Genomic DNA, 18,235 nt, shown 5'->3' with positions numbered 1-18,235 from the left:
GAGACAGAGAGACAGAAAGCGAGAAATCACCCCCCAGGGGGGATGGTCACGCTGCAATCCCTTCTCCATTCTCCTCTTGGGATCTTGGGCACGCACACACATGCACCCAGAGTGAGTTTTAAGCCACTGGGTCCGGGATGCGAATCATGGTCGACTATGTGGGAGTCCAGCGACACAGCCATTACGCTAACTGCTGGTCCCAGAATGTTCTTGTCTTTTTTTCCCATATGAAGGATAATCTTCCCTGGTACAGTGTTCTTGGTTGAAATAATTTTTCCCTTAACACTTTGAATATATTTTCCCATTCTATCCTTGCTCGCATTGTTTCCAATAAGAGGTCTGCTGCTAGCTTGATGCAATATCCTTTGTAGGTAACTTGACGTTTCTCTCTTGCCAATCGTAGTATCTTGTCTTTGTCTGTGGTTTTGGTCAATCTGACTATAATGTGTCTTGGAGAAGATCTTCTTGGGTTAATTCTATTTGGGGTCCTTTGTATTTCTTGGGACTGGATCTTTGAATGCTTCTCTAGGTTTGAAAAGTTTTCTTCCAGGATTTCATGGAATAAATTTTCAATGCCCTTATTAGTCTCTTCACCCTCTGGGATACCAATTATCTGGATGTTTGGGTGTTTAATGGTATCTAGTATTTCTCATATATTATTTTCAATTTTTGGACTATTTTCTCAGTCTTCATGGTGGATTTTTCTAGTCCAGCTATTATGTTTTCTATATCTGAGATTCAATCTGTATGATCTAGTCTGATTTTAATACTTTCAATAGAGGTTTTTATTTCCTGTATTGCAGCCTTCATCTTTAATAGTTTCGTTTGAATATTTTTATGATGCATATTTCCTCTTTCAGATTCTGCAAAAACTTCCTCATCTCCTGGAACTTGTTGGCTCTTTTCCCCTGCATCTTCTGTAGTTCATTGTCTCTCTTCTCTTGCATCTCTGTTAGCTCTGCCACTATGAATATTCTAAATTCCTTATCTGACATTTCTGTGAGTTCCATTGTACTGTCTGTGGATGAAAAGAAGTTATTCTTTTCTCTTGGAAGAGAGATATTTTCTTGCGTTCTCATATTTCTTGTGCCCCTGCAGTAATTTCTGGTCATCTGATGGGTTGTGCATTTCTTCCTAATTCTTGAAGTTCAATCTGAGCATTCACAGGTCGGCAGAAGGAGGTGATCTGCAATCTCACTTCCTTTAGCAAGATAAAAGAGGGACTTAGCCCAGAAAATACTTTACTACTCTAGAAATGAATCTGGAGGGTGAAGACTCAGCAAAAAACTTCATTTTTGGTCCCTGAAAGCAATATTTCATAGTTCAAGGTCAGTAGCCTTCTCCTTAATTCTGAGTTTAGAAGACTCTTTCTCATTTCTTGTCAAAGGTTGGCAGTTCTGCATTAAATTTAGTTCCCTATGAAGTTACTAAATGAAAAGAGTGTTACGGGACATTGAAAAGCACAGAAAGAAAAGATAGGATGAAGACAAGGATGGATAAACTAGCCTCAGATTTTCTTGTGAAAGGTTTGCTTATTCAATATTTATTAAGAATCAATGCTATGCCAGTCATGGGAAGATCAAAGACAAATAAGACATGTCACTGTCTTCAATGAGTTCATAATATAGTGTACATCACAAGATGATGGGGAATTTCATCATCTGTGGAAAAAGTACTTATTAGTTGCCAAATATGTGGTATGCCCATGTGCCAAATGCTGAACATACAGCAATAAGTAAATCTACATATTATAAGCTCCAAGCCCCAATGAGGCACACAGTATACTGGACTGTCTTAAATGTCCTCAAAATAATCAGAGTGGAGAGAGAGCCCTGGAACCCTGGAGATGTGCCCCCTGCCCCAATCTCCTTGAGTTGGGCACTTTTGCAATAATGTACTGTGTTTCTCTTTTAGAATCTGAATTTACTCTGTCTTAGGAACATAACCATATGACTGGGCAGAGATTACTGTATTTTCAACTATACAAAGCCTAATGCTTTGGGGGAAAATGATACAGACAGACACTATTCTCAGACATGTAATCTCCTCAGCCAGGAAACAAGGCAGCTAGAAGGTGCAGTGACAGCCATCCATCTTCCCTCACCCAACCCACGAACAATATTCTCTGAATATTAGTCTAGGAACAATTTAGAGGGAAAGTCTGCACTTTCCTTCTCTCCCCTACCTTATTCAGTGAAATGCAATTTTGATGTTCAGAGAGTCTCCAACTATGTAGATAAGACAGACACATTTTGCAAAGGGCCCACCGTGGCCTTTTTATCCTTCAGATCATCTAATACTTGTCAAACATTTTAGATTAAAATGAATATGAAAAACACATCCTCACTCAGAACTTCCTATGCTCTGCAGACTAGGGACTACGGTAAAAATCAGCCTTGGATTTTAACATTCACATTGGGACTCCACTTCCAGATATATCTCTTCAAATTCTCTTGTATTAAGCACCTACTATGTTCAGAAGTAGCTAATCAGAAATGACATTGGCTTTGAAGTTAAGTCACTGATCTGCTGTTGACCTTTGGAAGTCATGTTTCCCTTCTGAGCTTCTCAATTTCCTCAGTTTAATACCAAGAACATTAATAATACTCCCTGTCTCGGGAAACCAGCAGTTAGCATAACGGCTATGTCACTGAACTCCCATGTTGTCGACTGCGGTTCGAATCCTGGACCTGGCAGCTTAAACTCATGCCAGGTGCCTGTGTGTGTGTGCCCAAGATCCCGAGAGGAGAATGGAGGAGAAGGGATTGCTGCATGGCCACCTCCCCTGGGGGGGAGGGGTCTCGCTTTCTGTCTCTCTGTCTCTCTCTGTCTTTCTGGCAAGCGCACATAACCTATAGCAAAAAAATAAATAAAAATAAAAATAAAAAAATAAAACAAAAAAACTCCCCCCCAAAATAAAAATAATACTCCCTGTCTCCATAGGATTATAGTGAGAATCATATGAGATCATATACATAAGGAATCTGAAACATGGTAGATGCTCAACTGATAGATGTCCATCCTCTTTATATCTTTCATTCCACCACTAAGACAACCTGAATAACAGACTTTCTCTGGGCTTACATCAGTGCTTTTTCCTGGACTTTCTTTCTACTTCTTTAGTACCCTCATGTAACCAGAAAATTCCAGAATTCCTTCTCACCTTCCTCTAAGTATTTACTGCTTCATTCTGGCTTCCATTTTGCTGCCAATTAGGAGGTAAGACATCCATGCAGTATTAGTACAATCTGATCAAAATGAGCACATTCTGTCATCATTGAGAATCTGTATAATTTAACTGATGCAAATCCTCCAGTAATGAGAAAGTTTCATGTTCCATATGAAAACAAATCTCCAGTAATTAGCATCTCTTGTCATCAGTGTGTTCTGGCAGTTTAGCTGAATGGCTTGGGTCAGGGATTGGCAGCACTCCAAAGTCTCAGTCTGTTGGGAGTTTAGACCTCTCAGTAGGCTGAAAAGAAATCATTTAGGGAAGAGTGAACTCTCAGCACTTTTTATATCATTCCATAGGAGGGGGCTAATACTTGGCAACCCCTATGCAAAAATTTCAAAATTATTTTCCTATCCACCCTCTGCATTCAGTCTTCTTTGGTCTATCTCTTAAATTGAAATATCTGTTGCTAATCCAGTGTGTGACTTAGAAAAATCTCTTTTTTTTTTTGCTCTCAGTCTTCTCTTAGAGTAATCTGGAGGAAAGCCAAAAGAAACTATAAAATCAACTGGATTTGGATTCTTTGATTGTCCTCACACCCACCCACCACCAACAAAACACTCTCCAAGTAATTTAAACAACAGCAAAAATGGGCTTTATTGGCAGAATGTCAGGTGGCTTGCAGATTCAATGGGAGGTTGGAGACTTAGGCTAGGAAACATACAGGAACCAGGGTGGAGAAATTATTTGGGCTCAGGATACTGCTGTTTACACGAATGAACCCAAATCATACATATTTTGTACCTGTATTACCCTGTGTAATATTTAAAATGCTAGGATTTAGAGTCCAGTTGTCTGCATATAGGTCACTTCGGTAGACTGGGGTATTTGGAGCGAGGGTCCGGCAAGAGGAGCCTTCAGAAACCCTTTCATTGACACAGTGGAAAGACAGGCTTTTGTGATCACCTCTGCAGCTTCAAGTAGGATGATTAAAGCATTCTACTTATTGATCCATTAACAAAAAAACAAACCTCTTGGTTTCCTATGTAAGTTGAAAAACTTACCCTTTACATCTCATTCACTACCTTCTTCCAGCTATGTCAGCTTGTTTCTTTACTTTTTATAGTGTCAAGGTTAATAGGATTTATGCTTTATAGTGTAATAATGCTGAAGTTTTCCATGCTTCTATATGGATTAAAACTTTTTTCAGTAAAAAGTTTATAAATTATTAATGATTTGCTTTACACACCAGCCCAGTTGCCATCTCCTTAGTTATTTCAATTGTCTAAAACTGAAACTCTACTGGCTTCCTCAAGAAGTGCTCATGGGAGTGATAGTCCCTGAATCCTTACATGTCGGTAACCATCCGTACCTCTTTTAGTTATCAGTCAGTTTTGCTGGATATAGAGTTCTTATCTTCCACTTTTTTTTCCTGGGTATCTTAAATATAGCATTCTATTTTCTTCTGGCATAAAGTCTCATGATATTCTAATTTTCTTTCCTTTGTAAATAGGCTGATCTGATCTTTTTTTGCTAGATGTTTATTGTGGTTTAAATGAGTCCCCCACATCCATTCATGTGATGGAATTGGCTGTGATGGTATTAACAATGTGGAAACTTAATCCAACAATGGTATTAGGAGGTGGGAGCTTTGGGAGATGATTATGATTAAATAAGATCATCAGAGTGAGACCCTGATGATGGAATGCTGGTGGCTGTATAAGAAGGGAGGAGAGAACAGAGATGGCACATGCTCTTATCCTCTTGGCATGTTATGGTCTTTGCCACCTCAGAACTCTTCAGAGTCCCCACCATCAGGAAGATGACCATTGCCAGATATAGTCCTTCAACCCTGGACCTCTAGAGTTGTGAGCTAAATAAACTATTTTTTATTAATTACCTAGTCTGCAGCATTAAGTTATAGCAACAAAAAATGGACTAGAACAATGTTCAAAGGATTTCTATTTTTTAAAAAAATCCATTGATTTTACCAGAATGTACTTTTGTGCTGTTGGTTTGGGATCAATATTTTCAGGTATGTAGCATGCATTTTCTTTTTTTAATTTAAATTTATTTATTTACATTCATTCGCTATACATCATTACAGCATAAAAATGAGATTTTCCATCCAGAATACACTGTATATTGGCTCAATCAAGCACATCAACATTTCTGTTATCATCAACAAATAATTTTCCATTTCTTGTTTCCTGTATATTTTGCTTTTTTCCCCATCCTTGATTCCCTATCTCTCACCCTCTGCCGTGTCCCACCCTCCTCCCACATTGTCTGTGGTATCCGTGGTTGCTTTCTATGCCACCCCCCATTTTATTGACTAACTAATGAACTTAATTAATCTAAATATTTCCAGTAGCAAGCACAGCTGATATATACATATCCATGAACACAAGTCTGACTTTAGGCATAGAACTCAGTGAGTAGAATGTACATAGTATAAAGTAGCACCTAGCTGGGGCTATATAGCTTACTGTAGTCATCAAATATGCATTTTTTTAATTTCAAGAAAAACAGATTTTTATGTTTTCTCTTTTTTCTCCTGAAACTTTTTTTAATTAATTAATTTACATTCATCCCCTAAGCATCGTCACAGCATACAAAATGTGGTTTCCCATCCAGAATATACTGCATAGTGGCTTAATCATGCATGTTATCATCAATAATTTTCCATTTCTAGTTTCATATATATATATATATATATGTGTGTGCGTGTGTGTGTGTGTGTGTGTATATATCCCCTTATTTCTGACCCTCTGTCCTTTTTCACCTTCTTCTCACACTATCTCTGGTATCTACAGTTGTTTTCCATTTTTATTTACCCCATATTTTATTGATCACACAATTTCATAAATAATCTAACTACTTTCAATAGCAAGTTCAGCTGGTAATTTCAAGGAAAGCAGTTTTGAAAAATGGTAAGGAAATTTGCTTAAAACTTAAAGCATGCTGTTTTAATATGTTGTTCCAAAATAGTTTTATTCAAGGAATATTTTTGAGCTAAGATTCTCAATAGTAGTAGTATTTTATTCCTTTAGCTTTCTTCTTCAGAACTCTTTTATTATTATGACTGGTTTTTGACACTCCCACATCCATGTTTATTGCATATTATTTACAATTACTAAGACATGGAATCAACACAAGTGCCCCCAAATTGATGACTAGATTTTTTAAAATTTGGCACTATTATTTTATTTAACTTCATTTATTTATTTTAAATTTGACCAGAGAAAGAAAGAGAGAAAGTGAGAAAACAAGCTACCAGGTCAGGAACTTGAACTGCTGTCGGCCACATGGAGGTCCAGCGCCCTTAACTACCATGCCATGCTGTCTGCTTTTCCCTCTGGGACTCTAATTATATATACATACATATATAGATAGATAGATAAATATATACATAATATATCCTTTCCTATCTTCAATATTTATCCTTTTGTCTAAATTTCACTTTATCTCCATTTTTTTTTCTCATTAATTAGAAGTTTATTTTTAGAGATAGTCTGTGATCTAGTGGTTGAGAGAGGTGAATCTCATATCTGACCACATGGTTCAATTTCCACACTTGGTATCATAAAGGACATATCAGGCATGTCTGCACGTGTGTCCAAAATCCCGAAGGGAGGGAGGGAGAGGTAGAGGAGAAGGGAGAGGTGGAGTAGAGGGAGGGGATTGTGGCATGACCATTCACCATGGAGGGTGCTTTCTCCCTCTCTCTCTCTCTCTCTCTCTCTCTCTTTGGTAAGCACAAGTGTCCTCTGGCAATTTTTTAAGGGATTTCTTTTTATTTAAACTTTTTAAAATGACAAGTTCTTTTATACATTCAATTATGTTATTTAGCTTGCAAAGTGAATATTCCAACATGTGTACATTTCTCACCAGTCCAGTTGATAATACTATAAAGTTATCTTCAACAGATAATAACCCATTTCTTTGTCCCATTAAGGATTTGCCTCTCTATTTTTCTCTTTAATGTCCTTCCTCAGACTCTACTCCTTCACCCACCCTCTTCCCACATTGTGTCTGGTATTCACACCATTAACTTTGTTTCTATATCCTTTAGTAATTGAGTTTCCGTCATAGAGTGCGGAAGCTCGGTATATATTGAAGGGATATTTTTACAAAGATTTCTTCTTATTTTCTATCATTAAAGACACTACTGAGTTTTTTCATTCCCTATTCCTTCTAGTCTTTGTTTTTCAAAAATTGTTAATTCTGGGGACCAGCAGTTAGCGTAATGGCTATGTCATTGGACTTCCATGTAGTCGACCACGGTTCAAGTCCCAGACCCAGCGGCTTAAACTCATGCTGGGTGCATGTACGTGTGTGACCAAGATCCCGAGAGGAGAATGAAGGAGAAGGGATTGTGGTGTGGCCATCTCCCGTAGGGGGTGATTTCTTGCTTTCTGTCTCTCTGTCTCTCTCTGTCTTTCTGGCAAACGCAAGCACCCTATAGCAAAAATAAATAAATAAATAAAAATAAAACCTCTGCAAAGAAAAAATTATTATTTCTTTCCTGAGTCTATTACCTTTTTACTGAATATTTTAAATTTTAAATGATGCTTTTGTAATTTGTGGGATGTTATGCTTCTTCTTTTGTTTTCTGTTTTAATAATAACTTCATGAGAAATTGTCTTAATGACATTTGGTTATTCACTATTATATGAAATTAATTTTATGTTGTTTTGCATAGTGTTCATAAATATGGTGGCTGGATTTCTGAAATTCTTTGTCCTTCCTCTTTCCCCTTCTTTGGCATGAATCTTATCTTGCCTTTGTCTCTGTTGTCCTTTTCTCATTCATTTCAATTCACTTATCATCCATTTATTCTCAGCAAGGGGCTTAAAGGAGGCCCTGATCAATCAGTTTTGAGAGTGCACAGAGGTTACACTGCTATAGTCCCTTTAGTAGTCCTTTCAATTTTCAATCATATGATCTCATTTATGGAGGTCGCTTTATTTTCCTTGTCTGTAGGGAGCTCATCATCCACCCACTCTAACTCAAATTTCAAACTGGTCATGTTTTAGGCCTGCAGCATTATCCTAGGAATTTCTTTCACTATTCTTCCAGGAATTCATTATCTTCTTTTATAATTCATTTTCTTATTTTGATGGATTATATCTGTGAAGAATGTCCTAAGGAAAAGACTAGGAGGGCAAACTTTCTGAGTTTTTATTTGTCTTTATTGTACTATGAGGTTTGACTAATAGTGTCAGAGATAACATTCTAGTTTTTCTTATAAATTTTATGTAAGTTTTCATTGTATTCTAGTGTCTATGGCTGTTAATGGAACATCTGATGGCACTGTCATCCTTATATCACCTTAACCACAGGTGACTGAGTTTTGTGTCTTGGAAAACATTAGGATTTTTTTTCTCTCTTCTTTCTCAGAAATAAGTGCATGTGAGAAAGTCATTATTTTTTCTTTCTTGAGCACTTTATATTGCTCTTATTATCTGAAGATTTATTTCCTTCAACTCTGGAAAATTTTGTTTTGTTCAGGAATATGTTCCTTTTTTCCATTTTCTCAGTTATCTTATTCTGGAATTCTTATTTGCTATTGGACCTACTGGTTTGAGTTTTTAAAAATCAACCTTGTTCGGGACCAGATGGTAGTATAGCAGTAATGCAATGGGACACACATGACAAAGGTCCTGGGTTTTTGTTCTTGGACCTCCTGAACACACTAAACATGCATGTGTGCCCATGATCCAGGCTAACCATGGGTGGATTGCAGTATGTGGACCCTATTAGAGGTGCCAGTCTCTCTGTTTTTCAATCTGTCTCTTACAAGGAAGAAATACATAAATAAACTTTAAAAAATCAACTCATTTGGATTATTTTTCAATTATAATAATGTGGACTTATTTTAAATATACATTTTAATGAGTTTAATGAAAGTGCGTACCCATGTAAATATCATCCAAATCAAGTTATAACATTTTTCATCATCACAAAATCTTTCTTCATGATTTCTTACAGGTATCCTCCTTAGGTTGAGTTTCAATAAGTAAATGATCTACTTTCTGTCAGTACATATTACTTCAACCTGAGAAAATAGTATAAATGTGGTGACACAATATGTACTCCTTTGTATATAGCTTCTTTTGTACGGTCTAATTTTTTTTGTTTATTTGTTTATTTTCTTTTTGCTATAGGGGACATGTACTTGCCAGAGACAGAGAGGGAAAATAAGAAATCATATCTTGGGGGGATGGCTACGTTGCAATCCCTTCTCCTGCAGCCTTCTCTCGGTATTTTGGGCATGTACATAAATACGCCCTGTGTGATTCTCAAGCCACCAGGTCTGGAACTCAAACTATGCATGCGGGGTCATGTGGGATCTAGCACTTTAACCTCTATGTCACATTCTGGTATCTAATCTAACTTATTTTATGATATATTTATGTTATTGTAATAGTTCATTGTTACTGCTGAGTAACATTCAATTTTATGGATATACTACAATTAACTTATCTGATTTTTTATCCCTGCAACTTTAGCACTACAGAGTATGTGGTCTGCAGTCCATGACCTTTGCCCTCTTGTATCACACTGGTGATTATGTTGAAGACAAAAAGGGACTTTGAAGATGCCATTAGGATTGTGAATTTAACCTTAAAATGAAAGGAGTATTCTGGATTAAAATGTGAACCCAATGAAAGCACATGAGCCCTTAAAAGTATGAGTGAATCAGAAAGATGTGGCAGGACAAGTCAGAGAGATTTGAAATATGAGAAGGACTAAAGTACTTTTGCTGTGTTTGAATAAGGAGGAAAGCATGGACCAAGGGATGTGGTCAGCCTCTAGATGGTGAAAACTATTCCAGGCTGACAGCTAACAAAGAAATGGGGACTTCACACCTAGGTACAATCTTAAAGAACTGAATTCTGTTGCTAATTTAGATGAGCTTGAAAGCAGAATGTTCCTAAAACTTTACAATCATAGCTAAACGTCTTGGTTTAGGCAATGTGAAACCCTAAACAGTGGACCTACTTTGTAGCTTTGTGACCTGAGACCTCTCCATGTCTCAGTTTCCTTATCTATAAAAATTGTACACTGACAATATGTACCCCTTAAAGTGGTAAAGAGGATTATGTCAGTTGATGTATGTGAAATACTTGGAGAAATGCTTTCCACAGAGAAAACGCTATATTAAATATTGGGTATTGATATTATTATCTCTGGGGTTTTTTTGCATTCAATTTTCTGGGGGAAATTGTATCAATTTTATTTTCTAATCCTAATGTTAAATACAATATGTAGGAAATCATTTTAGTTTTCATAGTGCTTTCTTGTTGTCTGATCATTTTTTTTTTGAGAGATTTTCACTGTAGGGCGTGTGCACTCGCCAGACAGACAGAGAGAGACATAGAGACAGAAAGCAAGAAATCACCCCCCAGGGGGGATGGTCACGCCGCAATCCCTTCTCCTCCATTCTCCTCTCGGAATCTTGGGCACGCACGCACACGCGCCCGGCGTGAGTTCTAAGCCACCGGGTCCGGGACGCGAACCGCAGTCGACTACGTGGGAGTCCAGCAACATAGCCATTACGCTAACTGCTGGTTCCCTGATCATTTCTTTTTCATAGAACCCTTCTTTCTTGAATTATGTTTGCTAGTACTTTTGTGTTTTTGATCTGCATATTTAGTATTTCTCCTTTTCATTGTTTTTTTTTTTTTTTTTTAATTGTGATAATGTGCATGGGCAAACACATGAAAGAGAGAGAGAGAGATAGAAAGAAGAACACCCTTCACAAGATCTAGTTATGCCACTGTCCCCTTCTTCCAGTTCTCTAACCTGAAAGATCTTGGGCACTCATGTGCTTATCTGCTGTGTTTCAGGTCAACTAGGCCGGGGATTCAAACTGCAATCACCATGTGGGATCCAGCTTCCTTTGAGTAACATATTACTGCTGCACCACAAAGATAGCCCTATTCTTTGTTTCTAATATTACATGTTTGTTTATTTTCAAGTCAGTGATCTTTGGTTTTCCATTTAGATTTCAAAATCAAGCAATGGGAGAGCTAACTGAAACTCTTAGGGGTGTTCAAAATATCATTTAGTTGGATTTGATGAGCAGAGTTGTCATTAGGCAGGGATTTCCTGGCATCTTTCAATTCAGAGCCTTTCTATGGTGCTGATAGAGAGATAATACCTTCCTAAGCAGAAGTTTCCTCTGCACAAATTCTAAGCTCTGTGTGTGTGTGTGTGTGTGTGTATTTCTGTCCTACACTGAGTACCACTTTTAATCTGCCATATATTATCTCATATTTGTTGCCATATATTATCTCATATTTGTTGCTATTTCTTTAAAGATGGCCCCTTTGCTGCTCTTCTTGCTGGACATTCGTATATATTTAATATTTTACTTTTATTTTGATGAGATTTCCAAATGTCCCAAGTCTACTGTCTTCAACCAGAAACCCCCATGTCTACTTGAATTCTTATTAATAAGTGCAATGGTTTGAATGTGTCCCCAAAAGTTCAAATTTTGGAAACTTAATCTCCAAAGCAACAGTATTAAGATGTAGGAATATTAACAGGTGACTAGGTTAAGAGTGTTCTATCATGAATGGATTAATGCCGTTATCATGAGAGTGGGTTATGACAAGAGTGAGTTACTATCAAAAGGATGAGTTTGGACCCCCTCTTTCTCATTTATATGCTCTACTGCCCTTATGCTTTCTGCCCTGATGACAAGGCAAGAAGACCCTTGGCAGATCCAGGACCCCTGACTCTGGACTTCCCAGCCTCTAGAACTGGAAAAAATAAATGTATTCTTTGTAAATTACCCAATCAGATATTTTGTTACAGCAGCACAAAAGATATTTTAACACGTGCCATTTTATTCCTGGAGAAAATAAAAGTTTTCTGACTTAATATTCTCAAATTTCTGCCCTGATTCTTATACAGGGGTATCCACACTCTTATTCTCTTATTTCCCCAATACAACACATATATTTTATTTACCCAAAGATAATCCTCTACCTCCACGCCCTTGGTCTTTTGATCATGAGAAATTTGGCACTTGATGACTTTTTTCTTCAGCATATCTTCTCAGAAAACTGACAATATGTAGTGTATGAAAATGGTACATTCATTAAATGACACAAATGTCTTTTGAGATTACCCAAGTCTTTCAGAGGGAACCTACTCTCCTCTGAGACATAATTCATGTCTCCTGTCTATGATTTCAAATCTTTCTGCCTGGTAGCTTGAACAACAGAAAAAGAAAGAGTAGAGAGTCACTTATGACTTACAAGGTAAAACACAGAAAAGAATTGTGTCCATAAATGTTGTTTCCAATTATTTCTACTGTAGCAAAGAACAAAGCTTGCTGCCACATTTCTGAGCCTAAAATTAAAAATATATTGTAAAGGAGGATTTTTCATCTCTAGTTTTGGTCTCCTAGCTTAGACCTGAAATTTCCCTGCATGGTTACATTGTGCATATATCATCACTGCCCTCCTCTTTTTCTAACTCAATATTTGTACATTTTTTGAAGTAATGTTAAGAACAATTGGTGAAATCAAGATGCAAGGGAAAAGTGTGTTTCAATAAAGAGCAGAGAATCAACAGTATCAAACTACAACCTAGGTTGAAAACGAAGTAACTTATAAAGAACAGCATTACATTTAATGACATGAGATCATTGAGAACCTCAGCAAGAACTGTTTCTGTAAGTTTTTGGTTCAGAAGGCCATAGTGCAGGATACTGAGGAGTAAGTTGCATGTAACAAGGCTGAGATAGATATTTAGGTGAAAGCTGAAGGATATGGGAGGTGGTCTGGGCCATGAAAAAGGTTACCTCCAAAATGGAAATGATTGTAGCATGTTTGTGAGCAGAGGATTAAAAAACCCGAGAGACAAGATAGGGTATATGTAAAAGAATAATGAAGACATTTAGCAAGAGCAAAACAATCTCTTTATGTCTTTAAATTTGGTGTCAAGACCATGGTGGCCAAGTGGTAGGGTGCCATTATGCGAGACAAGGTCCACATGGGAAGCTTGGGTTTGGTCCCCAACCCAACCTAAACAGGCCAAGTGCTGTGGTACACATTTGTGTTTTCAGCTGACTGGGAGGCTGGAGAAAGAGTATCATAGCATGTCAAGACTCTGTCAGAAACACCTTTCTTTCTTCTCTCTCTCTATCCTTCTCCCATAAAAAACTTGATGGTTCCTCCACATTTCTGTCTTTAGTCATCTCTTTTGTACACCAAATCAAGTATTTCATTCATTTTCACTGTTTTAAGGCTCATTATTTCCTATATACACATGTCTTACCAACCTTCAAAATCAATGTCTCAAAGTATACTTTCTCTATGCCTCCATGTCTGTTCTCTCCCTTGATCACTCTGTTTCCTTTCTATGAGTCACTTTTTACAGGTCCCACTAAGAGAAATCCTGGCATTGGTTTTGTGTCATTTATTTTACTTATTCCTTTACTCATTCATACCTCAAACCCTGCTAAGTTTCCCTTTAAAGTGGCTCTTGAAGATATCTCATTCTTTTATCTTTTTTGTTTGTTTGTTTTTGAGAGGTTTTTACTATAGGGCACATGCGCTTGCCAGAAAGACAGAGAGACAGAAAGAGAGAAATCACCGCCTGGGGGGATGGCCACAGTGCAATGCCTTCTCCTCCATTCTCCTCTCGGGATCTTGGGCATGCATGCACACGCGCCCAGCGTGAGTTGAAGCCACCAGGTCCGGGACTCAAACCACGGTCGACTATATAAGAGTCCAGTGACATAGCCATTATGCTAGTTGCTGGTACCTCCATTCTTTTACCTTTATCTCCACTTTATTCCCACGATCTCTCATAATTGTTCACATGGACCATTGGAGCCTCAGCCTCTAGTATTATCCTCCATTTTGCCCTCCATACAACCATCAATGCCTTTCTTCTTGGATTCCACTTTTTATTTTTTAAAGAAATATTTTATTTAACTTTATTTACTTATTTATTTCAATTTGACCAGAAGGACAGAGTGAGAGAGAGAAAGGGAGTGAGAAGGCAAGCTACCGGGTCCAGGACTCAAACTGTGATTGGCCATGTGGGAGTCCAGCATCTTCAACCACCATGCCACCTGCTGGCCCCAGATGCCACCATTTTTTAATTGATACATATTAATTGTGAATATTTTGGGGGTGCAATGTGATTTTTTCACTGCATAAATACAATGTGTAGTGATCAAATCAGAGTGATTATCTTATCTCTCATCTCAAATATTTCTCATAATTTTGTATTGGAAGCATTAAAAATCTTCCCTTATAGCTGTTTTAAACTATACAATGAATTATAGTTAACTATGCTCCTTATTGTGCCTTAGAATACTAAAATATGTTCTAATTGTAATTTTGTATCTATTAACCAACATTTCCGTAGCCCAATTTTCCCCACCTTTCCATGCCCATAGTAACCACTATACTTTTTTCTATTTGTATGAGGTCAGTTTTTTTCAGTTTCCATGTATGAGTGAGAATATGTGCCCTAAATAACATTTTCATCATACAACCACCCTGTTTAAAATCAACCAACCAACCAACCAATCAACACCTTCTGTAGTCCTCAATATCATCAATACAAGTAAAAGTCCATTACTTATCTTGATAGTTAAATCTTTCATAATCTTATCCTTGCCTTCCTTTAAGAATTGTGTTCATTTCCAAAGGAACCCCTTAATTTTTTTTTGAAAGGTTTTTGCTATAGGGCACGTGTGCTTGTCAGACAGGCAGAGAGAGACAGAGACAAAAAGCGAGAAATCACCCCTCAGGGGGTATGGCCACGCCGCAATCTCTTCTCCTCCATTCTCCTCTCAGGATCTTGGGCACGCATGCACACACACCTGGTGTGAGTTTAAGCCACCGGGTCCACGACTCGAACCATGGTCGACTACGTGGGAGTCCAGCGACATAGCCATTACGCTAACTGCTGGTCCCCCAGGAATCCCTTAATTTCAAATAATTCAAAATGGTCAAAAGGTCCATATACCATCCTCCTATGTATGCTGTTAATCTGAACTGAAATGCAATTTTTAAATTCATTCTTAACATTGATTTATATAAGTTTTGTCCAATAATGTCTAACCCACTTAATTCATTTACCTTTCTGCCCAGGAATGATACTGAGAATACAAAACTGAAATCAATATTCTATTTTCATTCATCTTTGCCAAAAATTATTGAAATAAACTGAATGTTTATTCCCCCCCTCAAATATTTATGTTGAAATTTTAATCCAAATTTAATGGTTTTTTGAAGATGAGGCTTTGGGGAGGTCATTAAGTCATGAAGGTGGAGCTCTAATGAATAGAATTAGTGCTTTTATAAGAGCATACAGAGGTATCTAGATATCCTTCTGCCATGTGAAGATACAAGAAGTTGACTGCAGCTTGGAAAAGAGCCCACAACAAAACCTGAGCATACTGGCATCCTGATCTAAGATTTATAGCCTTAAGAACTTTGAGAAACAAATTTATTTTTTATATAAGTCACCCAGTTATAATATCTTGTTATGGCAGCCCAAACTGACTAAGACAATAATAGATCTCATCTTATATTATCCCATAATGCCAACACAGAAAATTCCCTCAAATATTGTCTAGCTTAACCTTCTCATTGTCCAGGAAATGAGACTCAGTGAGATGTGTCCTACAATGGTCACACAGTGAGTTGATGACTCAGAAGTGAGTCTATAATTTAGATTTTAAATATCTCAAGTGAAAGCATTTACTACTGTCCCAGCTGATTGCCTTTTTATATATCCTATGTTTTTATATATTACTGCCTTAGAGTATAGATATGCAGTTGCTTGCCACATCCCTGCTTAGTACAGAGTTCTAGGAGAGCAGGTGATATTTATCCTATTTCTATGGATTCTCCACAGCACATAGTCTATGGCTTTGGACAGAATAGGCACTAACCAAATATGTATTGATCAAACAAAAAATGATATATTACATCCTGACATTAGCCATCAATTTCTATAGTCTCACTAGCTTATTCTATCAATTAAAATTAGTTGTGGCTTTGGGTCCCTGAGCAATTACAATGCCAAAGCACAATAGTCCAATATGGGTAGGAAAACATGAGGCTGTAATGTATATTTCACAAAATCTTTGAATAGCAGACCTGGAATTGCTCCTGAATATCCCCTCTATTCCTCCATTTCTACTGATAGGAAAATTGAGATTCTCTGAATGACAAAATTTGTCTAAATATGCATAGTAAATAAGTAGTATGATCTTGATCAGAAATTTAAGTCTTAAAGAAACTAAAATAAAATAAAATATATTAACTAAAAATAAATTTCTGAGTCAACGTTTTCTGTAACCCAAGAAAGCAGATTACACACTGTGATAGTTATACAGTTAAGCACACGAGGTTTGGAGTCTGACTGACCTGGCTATGTCACTTGACCAAATTAATTAACCCCAGTGAGCCTCAATCTTCATCTGCAGTGATAATCCTACTTAGAGAGCTCTGAGGCCAACTGAGGAGACAGGACTCTCTGTTTGCTGTGGTCCTTTATGTATTGTGCTTCCAGTCTGTGCCTCTTGCATTTGATAAAGATCCAGCCACCAGCTTAGGTATAAAGCCATTCAGACCTCTGAAGATATTAAGAGTAATCTACGGCACAAGTGTTCTCTAGACTTTGTCCATAGGCCTGAGACCAAGCAGAGTGTTCTTGAGCATCCATAATGGAGAACATTTGGAAGATTAATTACATACTGTGAAGCACCAACAAGTAAGTACTCAGGGACTAGGACAAGACTCTCAGGAGTTGTCATTAGCACTACTACAGGTCCATTAAAAAAACTCTCAACAATGGCAACTGAAAGTCACTGAGTGAAGGAAAATGTTTTCCCCCAAGGTACTCAATTAGAGCTGCTTAGTGCTAGGGTAGCCAGAGAAATTCTGAAAGAAGCAGAAAAGGTACAGAAAGTCTTCCAAAATAATTAGCACCAAACCCTTGAATAGCTGTGACTATAAGGACAGAGCTGCTGGGGAAATACTCTGACCTCTAGGTAGCATTCAGACAGAGCTTTGCCAAGTATTTGCACACCAGTGACATTATGAAAAACCATGGGAGGTGAGGTATGGTAAGAAGTATGGGAGGTAAGAGGAAGAAATTCAGAGCAGTTTGCTTCCTCAAGGCCAGAAGGAGAGAGAATTCTTTCCCTGAACTCTACACATTTGAAAGACTCACCTGATTAGATCAGACCCACCAAGAACAATCTTGCTTTTGGTTAACTCAAAGTGAAACTGATTAGAGACCTTAACTTTATCTCCATAGTATTTTCATTTTTAGCATATAACATAACCTAATCACAGATGTAACGTCCATTATATTCATAGATTCTGTCTTACAAACAAGGGAAAGGATTTTATACAAAGAAGTGAAAATATTGCAGACCATCTTAAAATTTTGCTTACCATAGTATATCTACTGGCTCCCAATGACTCATATCACTTTCAAGTGCTAAATTCATTCACAATGTTCCCAAGAGTTTCATCCCATCGTAGTATCAGCTAAAAGTCTCATCATCTAAATCTAAATTTTACCATCTCATAAACTCAATATCGAAAAATCTTATCTAAGTCCCATCAGCTGAAAGATGAAAATCTCATCAAGTTATTTACATTAGGTATGGATGAGGATTCTTCTCCATCTGCTAAACTCTTTACATGTATTACTATATTTCATTCTCAAATCAATCCAGTGATTAAATTTTTCATTTTCTCCAGTTAATAGATAAGGAAACTGAGGGATTGAGAAATTAACTAGCTTGCCTATATGGTCATTTAGAGATTAAGTTTCATGGTTGAAACTTGAACCCAAGCATGTGGAAGTCTGTTAACTATATTTACTGTGTGCACATATTCTAACACCCTCTTGACAAGTAGGGGGCCTTAAATGATCATCCACATTCCCAATAGCTGAGCTTTGGAAGCTATTAAGATTCTCACACTGGAGAGCTAAATGTCAGATAGCATCACCAACACTTTAGAAAGGATTAATTTTTCTGTATATATGAGAGGTATTCAA

General features: G+C 37.3%; 1 pseudogene; it reads right to left on the bottom strand.

Annotated features, from left to right (window-relative positions):
• LOC102502753 (glyceraldehyde-3-phosphate dehydrogenase-like) overlaps positions 1-16,976 on the bottom strand; it is a 19,838-nt pseudogene extending 2,862 nt beyond the window's left edge.
• Between the last annotated feature and the right edge of the window lie 1,259 nt (positions 16,977-18,235).

This window comes from Tupaia chinensis, unplaced genomic scaffold (assembly GCF_000334495.1).
Source record: "Tupaia chinensis unplaced genomic scaffold, TupChi_1.0 Scaffold000706_1, whole genome shotgun sequence".
In the NCBI taxonomy this organism is placed as follows: Eukaryota; Metazoa; Chordata; class Mammalia; order Scandentia; family Tupaiidae; genus Tupaia; species Tupaia belangeri.
This window is presented reverse-complemented; position numbering and strand designations above follow the sequence as displayed.